This window comes from Trachemys scripta, chromosome 1, assembly GCF_013100865.1.
Source record: "Trachemys scripta elegans isolate TJP31775 chromosome 1, CAS_Tse_1.0, whole genome shotgun sequence".
NCBI classification, from domain to species: Eukaryota; Metazoa; Chordata; order Testudines; family Emydidae; genus Trachemys; species Trachemys scripta.
In genome coordinates, this window is record NC_048298.1 from 151,522,784 (window position 1) to 151,548,996 (window position 26,213).

Below are 26,213 nucleotides of genomic sequence, written 5' to 3' on the forward strand. Positions count from 1 at the left end.
CTTTTTAAATATGCATGGGCTGATTTTGTTTTTTTGTTTTTGTTTTTTAAACTCAAAGGCCTTGACCAAGGGAAGGAATGGTCTAGTGATTAAAACACTGGGCTGAGACTCAGGGGACTTGGGCTGAGATCCCCACGCTGCCACAAATTCCATATCTATGGTCTTAGGCAAGCCACTTAGTCTCTCTGCGCTTCAGTTACCCCTCTGTAAAGTGAGGACAATAGCTTTTTCATACCTCACAGAGACACTGTGAGAATAATTACATTAATGTTTCTGAGTTGATCAGCTACTATAGTAGTGGGGGCAGTGAATAGATAGAGAGGCTACAATCCAAAAGTCAAATTGACAGCTGCCCACTACTCACCAGCATCCCTTTGTTAATAAACTGTGTCTCTATGATGGTGAATAAAAAAGAAAATTCATTAAGGAAACAGAGTACAGTTTCAGCCTTTCAAATCTGTTGTAAAGGCCAAAAGTATTTCCTGTGAAGGCCAAATGTATAACTGGGTTCAAAAAAGAATTAGATAAATTTGTGGAGGATGGCTATTAGCCAAGATGGTCAGAGATACAATCAGTTTGTCCCTAAAGCTCTGGCTGCCAGAAACTGGAACTAGACAAGAGGGTAATTGCCCTGTCCGTTCATTCCCTCTGAAGTATCTGTCGGAGACAGGATAGTATGCTAGAGGGACCATTGGTCTGACCCAGCATAGCTATTCTTATGTTAAATCATGGTTAAAAACAACAATGTGGAGCGAGAATTACTTAATTATGAAAATACCTTGTTAAATGTTCTCTCTTTTCCACTGTGATGGGCTAACCTTAAAAAGTGCATGGAGTAAAGTATATTGCTAGGACCGTTATATTGTTAGGTACAGTGGCTGCAGTGCTTTCAAATGCCATTTTAATTTATAACTCACTGGTTAGTGAATAAACATAGCATGAAGCAATTCTTAAAGAGGTGAAGGGCCCAATCCTCCAAACACTTGCTGCAAAATTTAATGTTAATGACCATAACAGTCCCACAGTAATAGGCATTGTGCCTGTCACTGTTTGCAGGACTGAGCCCTAAATAATCATGTTATGCAACTATCATTCCATTTTGGTGCTCTTGTGCCAACATAAACCAATAACGTGAAGCCTCCAGAAATGGAATTCCTGAGATGAAATTAGAGCTCTCTGAAGCAAAATGTATCTGCTTATCTTATTTTATATAATGCATGGATGCAGTTTTTCTCTCTCCTTCGGTCTTTCTTTCCACGACAGCCCTTTTGTGCCTGACTTCTCCAAAGTGTGGTACAAAGAATGGACTGCTTTTTTTTTCCAGAGGAGTTGAACATCCACAAATCTCCCGGGGGGAATGGGGGCTGCAAATACCCAGGCCCTTTGAAAATGAAGCTACAGGAGCTATCTAAACTAATACCTGCCACTGGGGGCTATAACAATGGTACCCTCAACTCATCTAACAACATTGTCAATCTTTCCAACCACACACTTAGCCCAGCAGAAGAGTCTGTCCTATCTCGGGGACTCTCTTTCTGTCCCACCATCCCCACGAACATGATACAGTTCTGCGGTGATTTGGAAGCCTACTTTCGTCGTCTCCGACTCAAGGAATATTTTCAACGCACCACTGAACAGTGCACTGACCCACAGGAACCTTCCTACCAACACTACAAGAAGAGGAACTCTGCGTGGACTCCTCCTGATGGTCGAAATGACAGACTGGACCTCTACATAGAGTGTTTCCGCAGACGTGCACAGGCTGAAATTGTGGACAAACAACATCACTTGTCCCATAACCTCAGCCGTACAGAACGCAATGCCATCCACAGCCTCAGAAACAACTCTGACATTATCATCAAAGGGGCTGACAAAGGAGGTGCTGTGGTCATAATGAACAGGTCAGATTATGAACAGGAGGCTGCCAGGCAACTCTCCAAGACCACATTCTACAGGCCACTATCCTCTGATCCTACTGAGGAATACCAAAAGAAACTACACCATCTGCTCAAGAAACTCCCAGCTACAGTACAGGAACAAATCTACATGGACACACCCCCAGAACCCCGACCAGGGGTATTCTATCTGCTACCCAAGATCCATAAACCCGGAAACCCTGGACGCCCCATCATCTCAGGCATTGGTACTCTGACAGCAGGATTATCTGGCTATTTGGACACTCTCCTCAGACCCTATGCTACCAACACTCCCAGCTATCTTCGAGACACCACCGACTTCCTGAGGAAACTACAGTGCATTGACGTTCTTCCTGGAAACACCATCCTGGCCACCATGGATGTAGAAGCACTTTATACCAATATTCCACATGAGGATGGACTACAAGCTGTCAGGAACAGTATCCCTGATGAGGCCACAGCAAGCCTGGTGGCTGAGCTTTGTGACTTTGTCCTCACCCACAACCACTTCAGATTTGGGGACAACTTATACCTTCAAGTCAGTGGCACTGCTATGGGTACCCGCATGGCCCCACAGTATGCCAACATTTTTATGGCTGACTTAGAACAACGCTTCCTCAGCTCTCGTCCCCTAGTGCCCCTCCTCTACTTGCGCTACATTGATGACATCTTCATCATATGGACCCACGGAAAGGAGGCCCTTGAAGAATTCCACCTGGACTTCAACAATTTCCACCCCACCATCAACCTCAGCCTGGACCAGTCCACACAAGAGATCCACTTCCTGGACACTACAGTACAAATAAGTGATGGTCACATAAACACCACCCTATACCGGAAACCTACTGACCGCTATACGTACCTACATGCCTCCAGCTTCCATCCAAGACACATCATACGACCCATTGTCTACAGCCAAGCCCTAAGATACAACCGTATTTGCTCCAACCCCTCAGACAGAGACAAACACCTACAAGATCTTTATCAAGCATTCGTAAAACTACAATACCCACCTCGGGAAGTGAGGAAACAGATTGACAGAGCAAGACGGGTACCCAGAAATCACCTACTACAGGACAGGCTCAACAAGGACAATAACAGAACACCACTGGCCATCACATACAGCCCCCAGCTAAAACCTCTCCAGCGCATTATCCACGACCTACAACCTATCCTGGAAAATGATCCCTCACTCTCACAGACCTTGGGAGGCAGGCCAGTCCTTGCTTACAGACAACCCCCCAACCTGAAGCAAATACTCACCAGCAACTACACACCACACCACAGAAACACCAACCCAGGAACCTATCCCTGTAGCAAACCTCGTTGCCTACTCTGTCCCCATATCTACTCTGGCAACAGCATCAGAGGACCCAACCACATCAGCCACACCATCAGGGGCTCATTCACCTGCACATCCACTAATGTCATATATGCCATCATGTGCCAGCAATGCCCCTCTGCCATGTACATTGGCCAAACCGGACAGTCCCTCCGCAAAAGAATAAATGGACACAAATCGGACATCAGGAATGGTAACATACACAAGCCAGTAAGTGAACACTTCAATCTCCCTGGTCATTCTATCACAGATTTAAAAGTCACTGTCATTGAACAAAAAAACTTCAGAAACAGACTTCAAAGAGAAACAGCAGAACTAAAATTCATTTGCAAATTCAACACCATTAATCTGGGCTTGAATAGGGATTGGGAGTGGCTGGCTCACTACAGAAGCAGCTTTTCCTCTCCTGGAATTGACACCTCCTCATCTATTATTGGGAGTGGACTACATCCACCCTGATTGAATTGGCCTTGTCAACACTGGTTCGCCACTTGTGAAGTAACTCCCTGCTCTCCATGTGTCTGTATATAATGCCTGCATCTGTAGCTTTCACTCTATGCATCCGAAGAAGTGAGGTTTTTACTCACGAAAGCTTATGCCCAAATAAATCTGTTAGTCTTTAAGGTGCCACCAGACTCTTTGTTGTTTCTACAGGAGCTAGTGTTCTGCCTTTAAAATGCAACTCTAGCTAAGGGGCAATGTAGAGCGTAATCCCCTCAACTGGCTTCTTCTGGAGCAGGGGGTGGATTGCACTGTCCTTGGAGGGCATTTGCAGCTCACTCCCCCATATTACTCCAAAGGCTCAGGTCAAAAAGATTCATGACTGTGTTTCCTCTCCATCCTTTGGAGTAATGCAAGTCCCTAGGGACACCCGGAGAGAGCTGTCCCTATATTTCCCTGAGCACACGTCCTGCAATTATGACTAGTCCTGGTATGGGGTGTTCATGAGGAGGAAAGAAGGAGCAAAGCCCTCTGATCATTTCCAACCCCCCTGCACACCTGAGCAAGGGTTAGCCACAATCTAACCCTAATTAATTAATCAATCATCAAAGTGTCCCTATGAGATAGGAAAGAGAGTGCTATTCTTCTCATTTTACAGATGGATAAATGGGAGAGCAGGGAGGTTATCTCAGGCCATCTTGCAAAAACAAGCCCCACCGAACTTCAAGGGAGGGATAATGCCTGCCCTGTAATATGAGAGGGAGAGGAAAAAAGGATAAAATAACCATGAAAACCTACCAGAATCACTACCGAGTTTATCCGAGGAAAGATTTTGATGATTCACAGGTGGCTCTTGAGCTGCCAATCTTTTCACGTTGCTTGCTGTGCATGTAATGTTGCCAGTCACCTGTTGTTAATTATGACATTCTATAAATCCAATGTTAGAAAGCCAACAATGAGATTCTCCGTCCATGTGCTGGCTAAATGGACACAACAGGATCAAAAAGTCATTCTTCAGAGTGTATTCCTGGAGGAATTTCCGTGAATCTGGCATTGTCACAAACTGATAGTTCTATTAAGAAAAATGCAAGTGGGTGTTTTGAAACAAATAAGGATCCTGACTTTGTATTATCATCATCATTTTAGGCAGCACATTACCAGACACCACCACTGCAAGCTCTCATTTAATCAAAATAGTTTGCTGTGATGATAAATATTTTTGTTAGAAACCACTTTACCCTCTTTTCAATGAATCTCATGACCTCTGTCTCAGTTCCTGTGTTTTCTGACATTATTGGAGTACCAAAGAAACATGGAAAATAAAACACAGCATGCTGAAATCACTCATTTCAGTGGCGCCCATATGGTATTTTTGAAGACAATTAAAAACATTTGATTTCAAGCACAGGTAGTCAAATTCTTCCCTCACTTACCTGGGGGCAACTCCATTAAATTCAGTGGAGTTACACTTCTGGTAACGAGGGAAGAATTTGGCCTTGGGCAAGTCACTTCACCTTTCTTTCTCAATTTCCCATTGTAAAACAGGGATAATGCTTAGTCACCCTCTCCCCCCAAGTCTCATAAGGGTGTTGTGGTTAGTTTTTGTCTGTACAGAATTTTGAACACCCAAAACTTACTACAAATATCAAGTATCATTACTGTTGACCTTAAGTATATTCTGTCTTTGGTGCAATTCAGATAACTTCCACTTATATTAATAGGAGACTGGCCCACAGTGGTGCAAGTGGAATCAATTTCTTACTGGTACGCTGCCCCCCATGGGGCATGTGACCTCCTCCCGTGACCCTCCACATGACTCCTCTCCACCCAGCCCGGGGCCCCCAGACTCTCCCCGTCCCCTCCCCATGATTCACCCCCCCTTACCTGGGGAGGGGAGGTTCTGTCTGTCCTCCTCCCAGTGCGGCTGCTGGACCGCCCCAGCCCTTCCACGCAGGGTCTCCTCCGTCTGTACAGCAGCCCTGCCAGAGGACAGGGCTGGGGGCAGTACAGCAGCCATGCTGGAGAAGCTGCCGGCGTGGGGCCACCGGATGGCTCCACACCTGCAGCTCCTCTGGTGCCCCTTACTGTTCCCAGCCCTATCCTCCAGCGGGGCTGGTTGCCATACAGACCGGAGGAGACCTTGCGTGGAAGGTCCGGGGTCGGTACAGTTGCATTGGAGGAGCTGCGGGTGTGGGGCCACCGAGCGGCCCGACCTTCTGCTCCTCCTCTTTCTGGTATGCCGTACCATACTGCCCTACTTGCACTGCTGCTGGCCCAACGTCAAAACAGAAAGAAAACACACATTAGAATTCTCTAACCCACTGATGAAGAAACTTTAAGTTAAAATTTTGAGTGTGTGCGTGCGTGTGTGTGTGGGAATAAATACAAAGATCCCTATTCAGCTCTCAGTGATACTAGTCCAAACCCAGAGTAGCTTATGGAGTCACTTTAATTTTAGGCCCTGATCCTGTAAAAACTTACATACACTGGTAACTTTACACATATGAGTAGTCCCACTGGACTGACTTTACACATGTGAGTAGTTCCTTTCACTCACATGCATGAATTTTTGCAGGATCAGGGCCTATCCGCTGGTGTTATTGAGAATAGAATTTGGCCCAAGATATTTAGCGTATGACTTTATTGAAAGTGTGTGTATATACCCCCATGATTGTGTTTGTATATAAAATCATGTTTGTTTTAGTAACAGAAAAATAATCAATAAAGTCCTGTTCCCTTAATCATACCACCTATACAAAGGCATGCAAGGTCTGTAAAGTGCATCAGGAAGGATATATAAAGTTCCAGTACTGCTAAGTTAAAGACTTAACATGCGCTAGTGGGAATTTTATACAATTAGTTTCTAATACACCTATCTCTGTTATGTATAATTTGATTCTTTGCTCTACGCTGATCCAACACAAAGCAAGTGTTTTAGTGTTTCTTGGGCGAGAGACTGCAGTTCATTTTTTAAAAAATTAAAAAGTAGGTATATGTTTATTGGTTCTGCTTGCTAGAAAAATATGGCTTTGATTATTCTTAAAACTCTTGATTCAATCTAGTTTGAGAGTCAAGATACCTTATTTTTTACTGCCCATACAATATATTGTGCATTTTAACTCAGATGCAATCCAAGGTACTGTACAATGGACTTGCATCAAAAGAGATTGTTGCAGCAGGCTCTGATTGGAAAGTGAAGTGTAATTTAAGAACTATTAACAGAAAGATAACACAAACAGTTCAGATTTTGGACTAGTCATTCTCCTAGTGGTTCAAAATGATGATTTTTAAGACAGAAAAAATGTTAAGTTAATAAAGGAAATATTATTAACCCCCTGAAAAAATAAGTTTGCCTAAACACAAGGCTTTAAATAGCCTCAAAGCATTAAGTGCCAGCTCTGTTCTTGCCCAGTGTTAGATTTTCATTAGTTTATTACCAAATAATAAACTAATTATTTTAAAAAACCGAGGCAGCCTGTTTAAATACATTAATAATATCCCATTACCGGTGATCAACCTTTCTCTGATACTTGTCTGTCTCTCTTTTCTTTTGTCTGGATCCCTGACCTTCTGTGATTCCACCCACTTTGTCTTGCCTAAAAATGATTACCGGTAATTCTTTACACCAATGGGATTTTTTAACTCCATGAATCACTCAGCTGTATCTGCAGAAACATGAAACCCTGAGAGGGTATCAAAGTGAGAACTACAGTTTTCCTGAGTTTTGTAACAGTATACGAGAAAAGGTTCTAGCTGTTTGTCCCAATTACAGCAAGAAGGCTGAATTTGCAGCTAGTTAGTTAATGATGTAACTGGTAGTATTTGGTAGGAGAGGAGATATGGGAAACCATTTTGGGGCAGAAGATCATTGTGAAAGGCTGATATATGTACTTCAATTTCAAACAGGCCTTACTGGTGTCAACTTCTCATGGGAAGTTGTTGACACTCGTACTTGCTTCCAAAACTAGAATTAATGTGCTCATCCCTAAATAATGTATTGTTGTAATATTTATATTGATGAATAGGGCCAAAATCCCTCTGTCATTTAGCAAAATGAGTCATATTTCATGCTTTTGGGGTCATCTGCCACTATATTTCACAGCTGTGACATTTTGACCAGAAAAAAATTAAGTGGGTGGGTGGCAGGGAAATGTTTACAGTGCTTTTGAAAAATAAACTTGCAGTATGCAAGTGACCTAAAATCAATAGGACAATATTTGAATGATTTCTGCTGTCCAATCTTAACATCCAGTAATGGAGACAGTAGCAGTATTGAAAATCAAATTTAGCACGAGTTTTCTTGTTCAAATGTTTTAATAGCAATCAGACATGATATTAAATATCAGTATTAAAAGACAGACCAGGAAAACTGTATAAGGCTATATATACACTATTCAGAATTATGAAAACATCATAAACTATGTAAACTTTGCTTATTTCCAGTGATATTGTCAGAATATGTGTATAATATGTATAGCCTTATAATTCACATATGCAGTATTCTCTCTTTGGACTGTCTATCGTATTTCAGAGGCTCACTATTTTCTTCCATTCCTGCAAAGCTGCAGTTTCTTTCATGTTACAGCAGTGAGTTTCAAGCTGACAAACTATTGAAAGATTTGAATGAGTGAGAGCTGGAAAACTGAGACACAAAATTTAAATATTTTATTCACAATATTAATCATCTCAGTTTATCATGAAGGCCAGACGACAACAAATTGCCTCAACCTAAGCTAATACCTAAGTGGATTTTTTCTAAAAAGAGAATAACAGTCGACAGATCTGAAATGTGCACTCCATGAAAATATTTTTCCACTATGGCTTTTCCAAAAAAACAGAAGTTCAAAGCTTAACTAGTACATGTTATAAAAGAACAAATTTACCATGACACTTAAAGACATGAGTCAGTGTGTTTGGTTTTTGGGTGCAGAGTTCATGTTACTTGTCAAGACAAGATTTGAAGCAAAGAAATGTGTTCGTTTTTATATCATTTTCAGTAAAGAACTTATCAATACTGTATTCACCTGAATCAAAACTATACTATGTTACAGCCCTTTCCATCTGAAGATCTCAAAGCACTTTAAAAATATTAATTAATTAAAATTCACAACACTCCTACATGATAAGCCAAGTATTAACATCCTCATTTTACAGATGGGGACACCGAGTCATAAAAAGTTAAGTGATTTGACCCAAGTTTACCAGCAAGTCAGCAGCAGGTCTGGGAATAGAATCCAGGGGTCCTGACTCCAATGTTTTCACTCTACTAAAGAATAGTCACTTTCATTAGAGAGTTGCACAAGCAAAACAAAGAGTATTCAAGCAGAAAACAATGTGGAGAAGGTTCTAACATTCTACAGCTAGAACTAAATTTAATCTGTGTAACAGTGAATGTGTTTGTCCTAGACTTTGGTCTTTTTGGTGGTGGGACTTACAGGGTACAATGGCCACTTGAACAACACTTCACCAAATGAAACCACGGGGTAAAATCTGACTTTTTGGTCAGAGTGTCAGATGTTTGTTTGTCTCACCCTTTCCCCTAATGACATTTGGTTGGAATCTGATTCCACCACACACTTTGACACAAATCTGCACCGTTATAGATTTTCACACGCACCACCTACTGAATTGCTAAAATTCAGATGCATGCAATACAATTTATTGTACCACCCACTGCATTGCTGACACCATTTTCTGGAGCCCCTGACTTCTCCCCACAGATCTCTCATCCAAGTGTTAAATTCAGCTCAGCCCTCTTGGTACAGAATCTTAAATGTTGTGTAAGAAGAAACCACAGGACCAAGGGCAGGGCTAAAACTGACTCTCCTCACATAAACTATGCAGGTATATATAACTAATTCCCCAGAGTCCTGTTAACAGGTCTGGACCTTGGCAGAAAAATGGTTGCTAATTAAGGGCCAGATAACACTTGTCTCTCTGCCAGAGTGCAAGTGGAGGGTGGGGAGAGAGTTCAAGGAATTTTGTCCCCTTAACCCATGTTTGGGCATAATCCTGATCCTTGTGCTCCCTGATGGGGGATCTCTAGCAATGCTGGCAGTGGGGTAAGGACAGGTCCTGCCCCATTTCAATGCCAGCCATTGTAACAGGCCTCATGCACAGGGAGCACATGCTGCTCTGGTCCATGCCCCAACCTTACAATCTCTTGCAAGCAACAGAGAAAAACAAACATACTCATAAGGGAATTTAGGAAACTCTGATTTGTAACCTTGATGGTAAATAGAACAGGAGAGACTGTGGGCCCAAGAAAGCCAAGTATTTTAGGCATCGGGTAGAGGCCATTGCCAGACACAGGATACCAGACAAGATGTGCCATTTGTCTGTTCTTGAATGGAATTTCCTATTACTGAGCAAACTCTATTTATTTATAATAGAACAGCTTCTGGTTTTGTAGAGATGGTATGCAGCACATTCTTTTTCTCTCTTTGTAATTCGCATAGCTAAGTTTAAACATTTTAAAAGTAATTTATTAAGCAATATGAAGTTAATGAGACTCACAGGTCGGCAATTTGCTTTGTCATTTAGATAAGGGGTGAATCACCAAAGGCCTGGAAATTTGGTTCTGTTCATGGTAAATTTAGAGGTTTCTCTGAAGCTTAGCTAAACTAACATGCAGAAACTAGGCTAAGGTTCTCACAAGATAAAGGCCAGGATTTTCAAAAGTGGCTAGTGATTTTGTGTGTCCACCTTGATATACCTTAAAGGAGCTTGATCTTCTACCAGTGCTGAGCACCCTCATTCTGAAAATTGAGTACCTTTAAGGTGTCTCAAGTTTGGCAGTTTCACCTCTCTGCCTCAGTTGCTCCATTGGTAAAAGGGAACAAGGTAGTAATATTTACCTACACTATCCCCCAGGAGTCCAGTTACTTTGGTGTAACAGAGTTTGGAATCTGACCCAAAGTGTAATTAGTTAATGCTTATGTGCTGACAGCTGTCATGATCCTATGTGTACTATAACTTGTGTATTGTCTGGAGGGCAGAGAACAAACTCTCACACTCATTGCTAGACATAGTCTGGACACTTATTAGCACAATAGATACCCTTTTTTTTTTTCTGTTGAGGTTTTTTTCCAATACCACTAAATAAACTTAGCTGTGTTTAGCTGTGACTGGACAAGACACAGCTGAACATGTTGGCTTATATTGAGTGAGCTCAACCCCCAACAATAGCTTAGTCAGAGCTGTTTTATGAATTTATTTCTTTGTAAGCATTGTTGATCAACAGTTGTTATATGACATTTTAGCTGGTCTACATTCTAAAACGTTTATTAGTAATGGAACATCTCATTTTTTGTATTACCAAACTGTATGAGATCATCAACTTTTGAGATGGTCTGGATGCTGGAACAGGGGTTGAGGCAGATACTGCTGGCTGCAAGCTTAATCTCCTGGACAGAATCCTATAACAGTCCACACAGTAGACTTTAGGCAAGAGAGACTGGCACAACGTGCCAGCTGGAGAGTATAGTCATAGTATAGCTTAGAGAAGGAATCCAGAGGCTCTGTGGTGATTTGAAATCTGAGTCCCTGGTTTGCACATGGCCCCTGACTTTATAGAGGCTAAAAAATAAACCCTGGGTGCTCTTCTCCCTCACACAGACACACTCACATGCACTTTGGAGTATTCAAAATCCAGATCCACATTTGTCAGTTAGGGCACCCTCTAACATCGTGGGACTGGGTAGCCGACAGAAACTCCTGTGAGGAGGCTGCCGCTCCTGTACAGGTATAGTCTAGCCAAGAACAGTGTATGCTTCCTCCTAAGTATTTAGCACAACTGCAGCCAGTGGTTGTTTATATTCAGAAATGAAGGGAATAGTCAATGAAACCAGTGATCTTTACCGACACGACCACCACTGTTTAACCATTATACTAGACGGTGTCATCTTGCCTAAGGGTGTCTGGAAATCTGAGGCTGATAGAGACAGTACAATACGTAGTACAGTCCCAGAAAGGAGTAGGAGCATTGGGGAAACAACATAACACTAATTGACAGATGCTGGCATCATTCTTAGCAGTAGTCCTTTCTCAAGGAGGTACCAAAATGAGGCTGTCTGGTTTACCCACAGGCAGGTATCTGGACGTTTTTCTTGGCAGGCATCGGTATTACCAGTTATTTGGCATTGTGATTCTTGCCCACGTCTAGCCTTTCCTGGTTTTGCTGATGAGAAAGGACAGGCTTGCAGCTAAGGCATTGGACTGGGGATTAGGCGAGGTGGGTTCTGTTCTGAGATCTGACAGGCTCTCTCTGCATCTTTGACCAAGTCACTTATACCAGACTTTTCAAAACTGCTCAGGCACCCACAAACGGGGTCAGAGTTTCAAAAGAGAGAAGCTTCCATTTAGGCACTGAGAAAAGCTTGAAGGAGCTCTTCTGAAAATCTGGCCACAAGTGTCATAGTGGGAGCTGCTGGGGTGCTGAGCACCCTTGTGAAAATGGCCCTTATTGAGAAACCTATTGTGGGAATTGAGTTCTTCTGTTTGCCCCAGTTGCGCGTGCTGAGCACTTGAAAATCCGTCCGCGAGTTGTTTCGAAAATCTGGTCTCGCATCTCTCTCTGCCTCAGTTTCTGGTAAAAGGGGGGGTAATACTATTTCCCAGAGTGCTTGTGAGGATAAGTTCATTGATCTACTGTAAGATGTAAGATGCTCAGATACTTCTTTAGCAAGGGGAGGGAGTTGCAGTTTTTAGCATAATACTTTTCCAGACATACCAATCATCTGTGTTAGCAGGTGTGTTTTCAAGGGACGGCAGCAGGAGACTGGGAGTCAGGGCTAGCTCTATGTGAAATTCACACTTCTGCTATTTTGCAGATTTTTCATCTATTATAATTATTATTTGCCTTGTGGAAGAACGTAGGGGCCTCTGTGGTGGACCAGGACCACAGTGTGCCAGGCGCTATACAAACACACAACAAAAAGACAATGCCTGCCCCAAAGAGCTCATAATCTAAGTATAAGACAAGAGACAAGTGAACATGACAAACAGATGTGGAAGCACAAGGTAAACGGTTAAATACCACCATTCTTGCCATTTTCTTTCACTTGATTTTACAAGCCCACCCTTAAGATTTGCTTTATTCAGCATTTCTATCAAAAATTGGCTATTTTCATATCAGATGCATGCATGCAAAAATTGTAATTCTACTTTTTTTTGTTTTTAACTCAAAGGCCATCTTGGCTTGGGAAATGAGCTATTTTTCATTCACTAGAGGCTTGGTATGCCCCCAAACTGGGAGATCTGGAAGTTTGTGTTTCCTGTAGCACAGGGATGGGCAAACTTTTTGGCCCGAGGGCCACATCTGGGTATGGAAATTGTATGGCGGTCCATGAATGATCATGAAATTGGGGGTTGGGGTGCAGGAGGGGGTGAGGGCTCCAGCTGGGGTGCGGGCTCTGGGATGGGGCTGGGGATGAGGGGTTGGGGGTGCAGGAGGGTGCTCCGGACTGGGACTGAGGGGTTCAGAGGGCGGGAGGGGGATCAGGGCAGGGGGTTGGGGCATAGGAGGGGGTCAGGGGTGCAGTCTCTGGGCGGCACTTGCCTCAAGCAGTTTCCAGAAGCATTGGCATGTCCCCCCTCTGGCTCCTATGTGGAGGCACGGCCAGGTGGCTCTGCGCGCTGCCCCGTCCTCAGGCGCCACCCCTGCAGCTCCCATTGGCCATGGTTCCCAGCCAATGGGAGCTGTGGGGGCAGCGCTTGGGGGGGCAGTTTGCAGAGCCCACTGGCTGCCCCTATGGATAGGAGCCAGAGGAGGGGGACATGCCGCTGCTTCCAGGAGCCGTGCGGAGCAGGGCAAGCCCCCGACCCCGCTCCCCAGCTGGAGCGCCAGAGCAGGGCATACGCCAGACCCCGCTTCCCAGCAGGAGCTGGAGGGACAGATTAAAACTTCTGGTGGGCCAGATGCGGCCCCCGGGCCATAGTTTGCTCACCCCTGCTGTAGCATATGCTATCAACAGGGGCATCTACTGGTCTTTCTTCCAACTCACCACATCTCCTCTTCTCCTGGCAGCATGGGTCTCACATGAGTCATGGTACCATTACCTTCCTTCCTACAGATGGGCCACACCTCGCTTTTCCATTCTCATCCCTCTGGCACTACCAGAACCAATCCGAGATAACGGTACACAGAATTTTCTCATAGGCCTGCTGAAGGATGTCGTGCATAATGGCTGTCCTCTGGCTACATTTGCTAAACACAAGATGCCTCAAATGCACAGTGTTTGCTTTCAGGGAAGGGAGAATGATAATTTTAGGACCACTGCTCTTTTTAGCCTCTTTCCTGTCCATTGGGATTAGAGGTGGGTATGGATAACTGTTTATTATTCAAGTGGAGGAACGCTGCAAGTATTTTACAGTGCATAGCAATACCACAAAGCAATTTAGGACAGGAAGTGAAAAACCGAAATGCTGTGTCCAATGTAAATTACATCTGGTTTCTAAGGAAGCAAAATAAATTCCCACATTGTAATTTGGCCAAGATGATGACAATAAGTCCTCTAGTCTTGTGAAAAGTACCATAAGGTCAATGCAAGACAACTGTTGAAGACTGTAGTTTCACATGTCAAACAGGAGATGGCATCTCCAGCAGCCCATCTCCCCTAGTGCCATGCTGGGACATTCATTGCTTCAGCCTGACTCAGAAATAAGAGCACCACCTACTGTACTGCTAAAACCACTTCCTGTAGCACCCGAGTTTTCCCTACAGATTTCTCATTCAAGTCTTGAATTCAGCCCAGCCCTCCGTGATGTAGAAACTTAAATGCTGTGCAAGAAGAATTACACTGCAAGTCTTGTGTTACCGTAGAAGCTCAGAGTTACAAACACCAGTTATGAATCAACTGGTGAACAACACACCTCATTTGGAATCGGAAGTATGCAATCCAACAGCAGCAGAGACCAAAAATAAAAATAAAAAAGAACAAATACAGTACAGTACTGTGTTAAACATAAACTACTAAAAAAAAGGGAAAGTTAAAAAAATATTTGAAAAGGTAAGGAAACTTTCTGTGCTTGTTTCATTTAAATTAAGATAGTTAAAAGCAGTATTTTTCTTCCGCATGGTAAAGTTTAAAAGCTGTATTAAGTCAATGTTCAGCTGTAAACTTTTGAAAGAACAACCATAACGTTTTGCTCGGAGTTAAGAAAACCCTCCATTTCCTAGGTGTTTGTAACTGTGAGGGTCTACTATACTTCTACCAGTGTCAGGATAAAAACAGCAGAAGAGCACAGCGGTATTGTGACAAGCGTTACTGTGTTTTAAAATACCTAGTGAAATCAAACCCTATTATTGTACCAGTTTTGAGAGTCAAGTTTACTACAGTGTAAGCAACATTGTACAAGAGTGTTTTATAGAGTTAGGAGTGATTTTAAATAGTTCAGCGAGACAAAAAGTTTCTTATTACAATGATTGTTATCTTATGTGGTGGAGCAAGGGAAGGGGAAAGGATGGGCTGGTGCTTCTTGGGTCTGAGCTTACAAGGTGCTGAGTGCCTCTGCAGAAATGCTAAGTAACTTCAGGCCCCTTTAGCTACAGTGGGAATTTAAGGACTGAAGTATCCCTGAAATAAGCACTTGGCAGAATCAGGCCTTTTGTCTATGAATTTTCACTGAATTACAAGAACATCTGTCAAAATACACCTAATGGATTTTTATATATATGTGTGTGTGTGTGTTTCCTCATTTTCATGTAGTAAACAATGTGTAGCAAGTATAAAGGGACAACAGCTGGGAGAATATCTCCAACTGTCCACAAATATTTGCTCCAATAAATAATTCTGTTTGCTTTGCCTATGTTTTGTGCCCCTTTTGTGTTCATTTTCAGTGACTATTCTAGATTAGTGTTAGGAATGGTGTTGGAAACAGCATTTCAAGTGAATATTATTGGATGCTCATTGCAAGTGAATTCTGAACTCTTTAAGGGTAGTATTTATTTCTGAAATCTGATTCTAAGAATTATCTTTATCCAATTGGGAAACAGGGATCATAGAAGCTATATGCCCTATCAAAATTAACCAACACTTTGAATTTCAGGGACTAAGTAGTTGCAACTGGCTGCTCATGAACAATCTACAGTCAACGATCAAAGTGCATCAAGTCTTTAAAAAACAAAACTTAAAAATGATTTGGTAGTTTCACAGTGGCACAAAACCAGAAATTTTAGGGCTTCAAATGTGTGTCTCCCTGTGACCAAAAATCAGCCTTCCTTTTTAAGATGCAGTTTTTACTATGAGAAGTGATACATGGATATTATTTCTAATTTCATATGACCATGGACTTCGGCTAGTGAACATGGGCAACAACTAATTTTCGTATGCAAACTTATGGCACAATAAAAAGATGTTTGAGTCAGTGATGGCTTAAGCAGGTCTTTAAGGATCTGGGCCTCACTGACACAATAAAGCATCTCATTTCTGAGAGAGCAAATAATGGTCTATAGGCGTCTCTCTGGTTGGGCACTGGGAATTCTTGGGCAATGGCAACTGTGAAAGCCAATGTAGCACAGCTCAAATGAAGCAATGCTATGTGGAACTGGAGAGAATTGTAGAGTCTCCATGACAGGCACAGAACTGCCTTTGGCTGCAGGAGGAACCCTTGGGGCGATAGATTAGCATCCTTTCCCCATGGAATGGGAGAACACATGCACGTCTCCACAAGAGAGTGTTTCAGGGGGATCATTGCACAGTTCTATACACATCCCGCTGTTCCTTTCCTATAGGTATTTCCCAGGGAAGAAGTGATCTGGATCATGGCAACTGGAGGAGGAAAGTAGCTCCAGCCCTCATTCCATCTTGTTCATCTTCCTGCCAGTTCAGGGTCCTTCACTGGAGAATATACTGTAGTGCTATTCATCAACAAGGCCTTGACATGAACCCTTATGGTTACTGCCTCGCTCATTCACACAGGGACTGCTAAAAAGTGCACAAGTGCAGTAGTGACTATGACCTGACAGGCAGGTAGTGATTTTTGAAGTATACAATCGTCGAGTGTTTACAAGTCATCTACAAGTATTAGAGGGGTAGCTGTGTTAGTCTGGATCTGTAATAAGCGACAAAGAGTCCTGTAGCACCTTGTAGACTAACAGAAGTATTGGAGCATGCGTCTGACAAAGTGGGTATTCACCCACGAAAGCTTATGCTCCAATACTTCTGTTAGTCTATAAGGTGCCACAGGACTCTTTGTCACTTTTTACAAGTCATCTACAGTTACACACTGGAAATTGTTCCCTGGGCAATTGTTTTGGTTTCAGAATAGGTTGAAGTGATCCCTGTGAGTGATCACAGAAGATAGGGATAGGGTCTGCCTCCCATTTTCAGAGGAAAAGCTAGATTTCATTGAACTCCCCCCATACCCACACCTTTCTGCAGAGCTGGCAGGAGTCTCTCCATTCACTGGAGCACTCCGTGCAATTTGTGGGTTTTTATTCTATTCTTTTGGGTTGACCAGAATGTGGCTTTGGCCCATTGAGTGCTCCTCCCTACCTGACCAGCAACCACAGAGGCAGTTTATTACTGAACAGAAATCTAAGAATCAGTTTTGGTCAGAGCTGCCTTGGAAAGTTCACTTACTAACATTGCTTTGGTTTTATTTCAAAAATGTCTTGACAAGCACTGACATTTTTGGAACCGTTAAAGCACAAAAAAATTATTTCTAAAGGCCTACATTGTCATTCCCCTTCCCTCCCCCCACCCAGCAAACGATGTGATGTGCTACTATGGTAATTTCTAGCCACTGGTTGAAAGAGAATAAGCTAAGAGTGCTGCTTTTTAATTTTTTTAAATGTATTTTAAGTGAATTTTAGTGCTGGTGGGAGGTACTGAATTAACTACTCTGTAGATTTAAGTTTTCCCTTCATCCACAAAACAGGTAAAGTAAGGACACTGCAATGTAAGCTTCCCCCATTAGCCTGCCTCTGTTCCTCAACCCGGACCTAGAGTGACCACCTTGTAATTCCTCTGCTGAGGCTGCCAAAAAGGACCACATTTGCTGGTTTTATTATAGTGCCCTCTGCTGAGAAATGGACTAGGATCACTGATATCACTGTACATAAAAATGCTGAGCAATTGGACAGTTTTGAGGGTTTGGGGGAATTAAGCCAAATTTGGAGTAAAATTCTGCTCTCCAGGCCAGGAAAGATATCAGCTCTGATATCCTGCTCTGACTAGAGTTCCATGCAAGATGGGAGAACAGAACATCAAAGTAGCTATCAGTTGTGTGGCTATGAGAACTAATATTTGCCTAGCTTTCTTCAGTCAGATTTGATGGTATATGATTTGGGGCCTTACCATTTTCAATTACGTTCTTTTAAAAATAATATTGAATAAATCTGAGGCAACATCAGTACCTTTATTGGAGAGGTTGTAATCTGTTTTTGTTACTTCAGTTCACAACAAAAGGGGCCTTGTTGGGCCTTTGATTGAGTTTTGGATGTGTGGGTAGCAGCAGTGGCCAAAAATGCTTTTCTCCAAGTTCTCTTGAAAGTCAAATGCAGACCATACCATTGGTTATCTGTGCCTTCCTTGCCTCCTGCTGTAGTGTAGAATGAGGCTCCCCATTAGCAGGGAGTGGATGATACAGATGTTTCAAAGAATAGTTTATTTATGGCTTCTACTCATTGTGTTAGTTTTGACTTATAGTGCCCTTTGTGAATTGGGTTCTGTGTACCCTAAATGCCACCTCTCTCTCCATGATATCCTTGGCAGTTGAAATCAGCTGAGATGCTTGACCCGAGAGTCCCTAGATTTGTGCATCTGGGGCCTGGTGGATAGATTATTCTCAGCAAAAACCTCTTGACCGTGGAACTTGCTTCTTCCCCCTCCCCCCGCACCCCCCACCCCCAGCTTGGTCTGAAATAGCCAACATTTATTGAGCTTCTCAACAGGCAGCATAATCTGTTTACACAAGACTTTCCTTAGGGGATCAGGGAAAATGGGCTTAGATTGGGATGCTCTCCCCAAGTGTCATTTGTTTAATGATCTGAAAATATGGACTTTTTATAGCTATTTTAAAATGTTACATTTTTGGGGTTGCCTAGAATGTTTGTGACAGACAATACATTTAGAAACATTTAAAAAATCAGTGTGTAATAGCTACATACATGGTCCTCTTGGAGAAGAGGTGCAAGGTGTGGGTTTAGTATATTATGCATGATGGAGGGTTGCACTAACTGAACAGTCTGGTAAATCACAGGGCTGGCAAGATGTGAGATGCTTGACGGAATATTTCTAACCTCCTTGGAATTCACTATTATTTTTGAGTGCCCTTCTGTTGAACTCGGTGTAGGTATGGATGAGACCCTGTAATGAATGATGTCCACATACATGCACAGACACCACAGTCATCAGCTCATTGCATACATGCAGCACTGTGAATAGGATTTACGACCTTTGCCTCCACAAACACAGCTGCTCCACAAACTGTAGGCTCTGCAGCCAGCAGAGGGAACTGATAAACACTCAAACAGGTCTGATTTCCCTCTCCCACCCCCATTCCCACATCCTGCCATCTAGAAGAGGGCAGTGGTTCACACTTACTTTCAAGAAGAGACCCTTACATCTAACCCCTCAGCAGCTTACCCTTATATGCCAGATGCATTGAATTTTATTTAGCTGGCTTCTGCCATGAAATATTAACTTTTGCACCAGATCTCAGTACATTAAAAGATGCCCATATGCGAAATAATGATACAATTAGATCATCTATTGACAGATTAAATTCATTATACACCAAAGTAATATGAGAAAGCATTGCTACATTTCAGAAATATATGAATAAAGACCAAGCAGAATTATTTATTGGTGTGTAGTGTATCCATGACCACAGAGATCAGGCCTAGCTATTATATAGCTCAAACACATGGGGATACAGGGCTAGAATCCTTGTCAGTCAGGTGCATATGTGTAGTCCTATACAACTTAACAGTGGCTCTCCAAACTACTGTACCCTTTTCAGGAGTCTGATTTGTCTTGTGTACCCCCACGTTTCACCTCACTTAAAAACTACTTGTTAACAAAATCCGAAATAAAAATACAGAAGTGTCCCAGCACGCTGTTACTGAAAAATTGCTTATGTTCTTATTTTTACCATATAATTATAAAATAAATCAAGTGGAATATAAATATTGTACTTACATTTCAGTGTATAGTATATAGAGCAGTATGAAGAAGTCATTGTCTGCATGAAATTTTAGTTTGTACCGACTTCACTAGTACTTTTCATATAGCTTGGCAAATATCTAGATAAATTGGTGTAGCCCTGGAAGACCTCTTAGTATCCCCAGGGTATATGTACCCGTGGTGGAGAACCACTGACTTAAGCAAAAGGAGAATTCCCTTGGCTGCTACCAGTAGTAGATCCCTTATCCTCTTTGAGGACATGCCACAAGAGGGCAACATCATTCACTCACATAATCCCAGTATATCACAGCAGGAAAATTAGGAAGCATCCAATATAATTATTTATTATTTTAAATCTCCTTAATTTTCATTAAAAATGGAACAAGCAGCCAATGTTCCACTGTCTTTTCTTGTTGCCTGGCGTAACCCCTCCTTATAATCCAATGACCAAATGTTATTCTTAGAAGTGCAACATTTGTGAGAATAGAAAATTATCTCCCAGAAGGGCAAAGAACCCAGGAACACAGAGTAGCTTTTATGTCAAGAAACTGAGTAGTAATGGCAGAACATGTGGATATTAAAGTTCAGGGTAAAATTCAGCCCTTTGCTGTCTGAGATGTGTAAAATGAAGTGGTGGTAGAGGGGTGAAAAATTCCTGAGCTGCTCTTTCTGCACACTGCAGAGTGGATGGGGTGCCTGAGTGCTACTTATTCCTGCTGCAGAAGTGAATAGCTTGCACTCTCTGCAGTGTCTGCAGCTAGACAGCGGCAAAGTAGCCTGGTCATTCCCCCAAACTGGATAGAACACCCTCCTCTCCCTTTGGAGCTGTAGAATATGGATGGATAAATTAATCAACATTTCCCCCTAGCACTCAAGGGTGTTTTTCTAAGTTGATCAATTGAACTAACAAAACTCTGCCTTAACCCAGACCCATTAATGCCATAATAATATAGACCAAAAAAAAAAACCACTCACATGATTCTCAGGGTACAAATCTGAGGAATACAGGCTAGTTCTCTCAGTCAATTTCGTTAGAATCTCTATAAACCCTTCTGTTTCAAACTGATTTGCAGCTCTTTGTTTCCCCTGCAGACTCTACATTTATACCTATCCCTGAGCTTATATTGCAGTACTTCAAGGTGCATTACAAACTGCTACCATCCTTCACCAGGTCATTTGCACCAGATGCTTGGTCTTGGTTCTTCCTATTCTAATAGCTAGCATTTCTTATTAGTGTTCCTGATCTTTTAATTGTCTGTCTCACATGCTCAGAGTTCTGTCCCAGTGTTCCATGTCCACAGTGAAAACTTTTATTTTAAAAAAAGAGGAGACAGTGCCCCCAAAGGCTGCTATGACAATTATTTCTTAGACCAAACATCAGCATATGATAGACATCCAACAAATGGGGACAGGCAGCACTAGCTCACTTCTGTTCCCTCCCAAATGAGTATTTCTCCACAGAACTATGGACTGTTCCATATACCAACAGCCAACCAGAGTCTGACGCTCTCATTTGTCTCCTCATATTTATCCACCATTTTGGACACAGAAATGGGAGCCATAGTTCTTTCTCACATGCTGTCTTTCAGGGAGCTGATGGTTAGGGAAAGAGTATTTCAAGTTTACACACTGCACATGAGGAGGAGGCTCAAAATTCATGAGCCATTGACTCTCCCCTCCCCCTTTCTTTTAGGACAGTGCAGTTGTAGAAATTCAGTGTTAAAATTCTGTGCTCTCATAAACAGGCTTTGGGGACCCAGACTTCAGGGAGAGGGCAAAGGGGAAAGATTTTTTTTTTTTTTGTGGTATTGTCATGGGAGTTACAGAGATGCCACCAGGGAGAGAGTGTAAAAAGAATGAGTGCTTTAGAATTGCATTGCACAATAGCAAGAAGCACCACCAAAGACTACAAGGGCAGAGGATGGAAATTTGCTCTGATATTTCTCACACCATGCCAATCTCTGCCAAAAAATATTAATCTAATTACCACACTATCATGCAAACTCATACAAATAACATGATGCATGTAATAGCATATAAATAATTCTGCATAAAAATCTCCCACTTTCTATACAAACTTAATTTTTAAGCTTTATCATTACTTAGTTGTCAAGTACCAACTGTAGTATGTGTGTATCACACACAATTTCTTGGCTATTGATTGTAGATAGAGGAACCTGTTTTTGCTCATTCTGCCTGAGGTAGCTCAGGCCCAAGGAAGCAAAGGGGGGATGCACAGTGGATAAGAAAAGATGATTTTCTGGTTAAAGCACTAGACTGGGGCCCAGAACTGGGTTCAAGTCCCTCTTCTGCCACAAATATGATCATAAGCAAGACACTTAGTCTCTCTGTGCCTCCACTCCCCACTTGTAAAAATGAAGGGGAACAATACTTCCCTATGTTACACAGGTGTTGTGAGGATAAATTCATGAATGTTTGAGACTCTCTGATACCATGGTGATGGTGATTAGTATCTACAAAGTAAGTATATGGTTTAGCCTGTGTAACTAGGGTTCTGGTACAAAGCCCCTTGACATCAGTGAGAGTTTCTCCATTGACTTCAATGGACTTCAGATCAGTCCCTTAATGAATAGTATTAAAACATAGGTGCAGCCACTACAAGGAATGACTGGACATGTCCACCCCAACCCTTTTTTTATCTTCATTATGCCCCTGTTAGTGTGGCTTTAAGATTAATACATTCTATCAACTCAGGGGGGGTTATGCCATGCTCATTGCACTCGTATCTGAGCACCTGCTTCCACCGCCACTTCCAATTTTTTTTTTAATGTATCTGCGCTACTGTTTTTAAAAGACTGGGTGCAGTGTTTAATTTGTGCTAGGGCTTGCCCCAGCACTTCTAGGCTTGGCAGTTCACAGCCCCGGCACCTTGGGGCTTGCTGCATGGGTTATGAATATAAAAAACTTGAGCCACCTCTTTCATTACAAATTAAGCACTGATTGGGTGCATCTATGGGTGTGCTTTTGCTGTTCAAACTGAACAGTATTATTTGCTCTCAGAGCAGAAATTGGTCTTTATAAAAATCAGTTTTCATTTCAGCACCGAGAAAAATGAGGGCTGTGTTATAAACCTTGAAAGCACATGTCTAGAAGGGTAACGTCTCTTGGATCCCTGCTGCATTCAACTTTCCTTAGTTCAATACTACAAAACGATGCTTGGCTGAATTAACTGCCCATTTTAAAGGATAAATTGACCTCAGGAGATTCTAGTTTAGTTTAATTAGACACAAAGTTTTTATGATCCGTTCCAGGATCTATTTTCATATGCAAAAATAACACATTTCACAGCAATCTCTACTAAAAGGTACTTCAGAGCATGCAAATGTTCTGTGCCAAATGTATTTTGTGATGTGTTTCTTCCTGGAAACTGCTCTACCAGGTAAGGCAACACAGTGCATGAGAACTGAGACTTCATGGTAGGATTTTATTTTAAGCTAAATTCTACAAATAATACATTCCTAAAATTATATTTTCTATGTTCTTCTGTACAAAACTATCAGATGTTAAGTAGGAAATAAGAATTTGCAAGATAGTGTTGGAATATCAGTTAGGAAAAAACCTATTAGGCTTTTTTTGTGTGTCTCATGGAGGAAGTTTATGTGGATTAATTGTTTTTCAAAAAGAACAGTTTTTACTCCAACTTATGCATGCTGTGGAATGTCCTGTATTTTGTTCTTAGTAGCAACCTCAGGATTTTTTTATTTTTTTTTAAAACTCTTATGTAACCTTTCAAGGAAACAGTTGAAGATGTTGATTTTTTTTATACTCATTTGAAAGAGAAAATAGATAATGCATAAGATGTAGGACAGATCTCCTAGATACACTACACAGACAACAGTAGCATGAACAGTTATGCTGAGGTTATACAACTCTATCGTAGCTACTGTATTTGTAGCTATTGTGCAGAGCTGGTTATTTATAAAAAGACATTTTGTTTAAAAAAAAAAAGTCTCAGAAAAGAAAGCAAAGCATTACTTGAAAAGGCGCTCTTTGGCTACAATGTAGAAAATACCAGCTTTTAACTGCAGAAATGTACTACATACAGAGTATGTGCATAGTAGTTATAATCAACATCTACTGTTCATATAATATTAATTCCTGATCTCTCTCATTGCTGAATACTATGGAGCATTCTAAGATTAGGATTTGTATGATGAATTTGTTTAAACAGGTGACCATCTATTAAAAATACCCTGACTCACAACTTGAGAAACTGGTACAAATCATTTAGATTCATCTCTGGGAGGATGGACAGATGAACAGAGAGGAAAGTAAAAACATTTTTAAAAGACATTATCTGCTTTAATATGTTTAGCTTCTTAACTATCTCATATAGGCTAAAATATTTGATCTATTTAGTATTCTCTTCTTATAACATTTGAAATATATATATTAAAGATATATGAAGACAACTTTATATATCATCTATAAACATAGTTCAAACAGCTACAGATATAACGAAATTCATCAGCACAGTGCTTTTATACATGATGTCCTGTTGTGGCAAGAGGTGGAATTTTGCTCTTGAACTATGTTCTTAAATCATGTTTAGTCCCAGATGTTGAATTTTCCCTCCCCCCTTTCTAACATCCACATGATTATTGTTCCTCTGTGAAGGCAGTAGTTCAAATACGTTTTTTTCCAAAGCAGTAAAACCTGGATCAGAAGATTTGCTGAAGCTCTCTTGTATATTTCAAAAACATCCCCAAATGACCAGCAGGCCTTTTGAGTGTACTGTATATTTTAAGGGGAAATGTTAGGTGGCTTTAAAGTGCATTTTTATTGACAATTTTGACTGGGCTACCCTCACTGAGATGGAAAATATTAACAAAGTAAAAATGGTTAAAATTTGCCTGGATATAGTACTGAACTTTTCAAAATCAATCAGAACAGAAAAGAAAAGCTTTTCCCAGTCACATATGTTAGTCTTTCTCAGCAAGAAATGTTTTCATTTCATTGCTAAAACAACAGTAAGTTACTAACCTAAATGTCAGATGACTTGACATCTGAAAAAAGCTCCACCAACACCACGCAGCAAGACAGTGGTTCAGCTGACATTAAGACTTCCTCAAAACTAGCCTGGTAGAATAGAAGCCTGAAGTAGCAATAGCCTTACCTTGAATGCACAAGTTCCAAGGAGAGGAGATGACTGGCTCGCAACAGTGGAGGACTGTGAAAGTGCTCTGATCAGCTGCTGGTAGCATGCACTTGGCTTTTATGTGCAGGTGGGAGGAGCTACTCCTTACAGTAGGTGGGCAGTGAAGAAAGCAGGCAGGGAGAACTCAAAAGGCACTGTAGGGTAGATTCTGTTCTTCAGGGAGTGAGAGGGAGGGGTGAGAGAGAGTTTGAATGGCATCACAGGGGAAGAAAAGCCTGATTTATTTGTTTTTATTTCTTATTTGATTATAGCATTTATATTATTCCTCTCTAACTGGTACGTTGTTCCAGTCTATCATAGATATAATGATCCAAGGTCCCACTTCACTTAGTTTTAAGGATTCCTGGTGGTTTCTGTGTAAAATTATGCATTGTTCATTCAGTGCATTCGCTGCTTTCAGAACATGTGGGAGCAGATTTCACAGTGTCTAGGGACATCCATTCATTGACTGGATTCTCAAGATGAAACAGATACTGTGTATCCAGCTGGAATGGACTGATTCTTTATCTTTTCAGCCTCTAGTATAAAGGGGCCTTGATCCTGATTGAGGCCCGTGGGTGCTGCTATAATACAAATGAATATGTGCTAATATACTGTTCAAAATTGTTCTAAATAAGAACACTAACAAATGCAACGAATGGGGAAAGTGATGTGGATAGACCTGAGAGGAGGCCAAGGCAGGTGGAGCAAAGTAAGGAGGTAAAACAGTAGTGCAACCAGATTGAAGTTTGGGGAGCACCAGGATTGAGAATGAATGAGTCCTGTTGACACAGTGTGTGGGACAGACTTCAGCTGAAGAGGAAAAAACTGGGTGAGATGTCCCCCTCTCCCCTCCTCCAAATTGTTGTGTGTATGAGATAAGGGAGTAGGAGTATATGACTTCACAGGGAAAGGATAAAGGAAGTCCATGGTGAAGGTAGGTCATGGAGGTCGGCTATGACACGGTACCACTTCTTGGACTGAGACACCAGGCTGGTCACAGTGTTTGCCATCGTGCTGGATATCGAGACTCTGGATGCTTGTAGGGCCTGTACACTTGTGCCAACCAATTGAAACCTGGGTCCTAATCCTCCTGAATCCATATTAATGAACCTAATTAGACGTTCACTGATTTCCAAAAGTGCTCAGCACTTCCAGCTTCTACTGACGTAAACGGAAGTGTTGGCATTAACTTCAGTGAATGCAGGTTCCTGGACCTAATGTTT

At 41.8% G+C, this 26,213-nt stretch overlaps 1 protein-coding gene across 3 annotated transcripts in view; it reads right to left on the reverse strand.

The window, feature by feature from the left end:
- The window catches only part of COL8A1 (collagen type VIII alpha 1 chain), a 114,845-nt gene extending 89,796 nt beyond the window's left edge, over nucleotides 1–25,049 (reverse strand). Inside the window, exons 1-2 of one of the 3 annotated variants that reach the window (XM_034789835.1) lie at nucleotides 24,967–25,010; nucleotides 4,498–4,606 (exon numbers count right to left, since the gene is read on the reverse strand). The gene's annotated coding sequence lies outside the window, so the exon portion shown is untranslated. Of the gene's footprint in view, nucleotides 1–4,497; nucleotides 4,607–24,966 lie in introns of all 3 variants that reach the window. The other 2 variants (XM_034789814.1, XM_034789825.1) reach the window with 2 other exon arrangements.
- Between the last annotated feature and the right edge of the window lie 1,164 nt (nucleotides 25,050–26,213).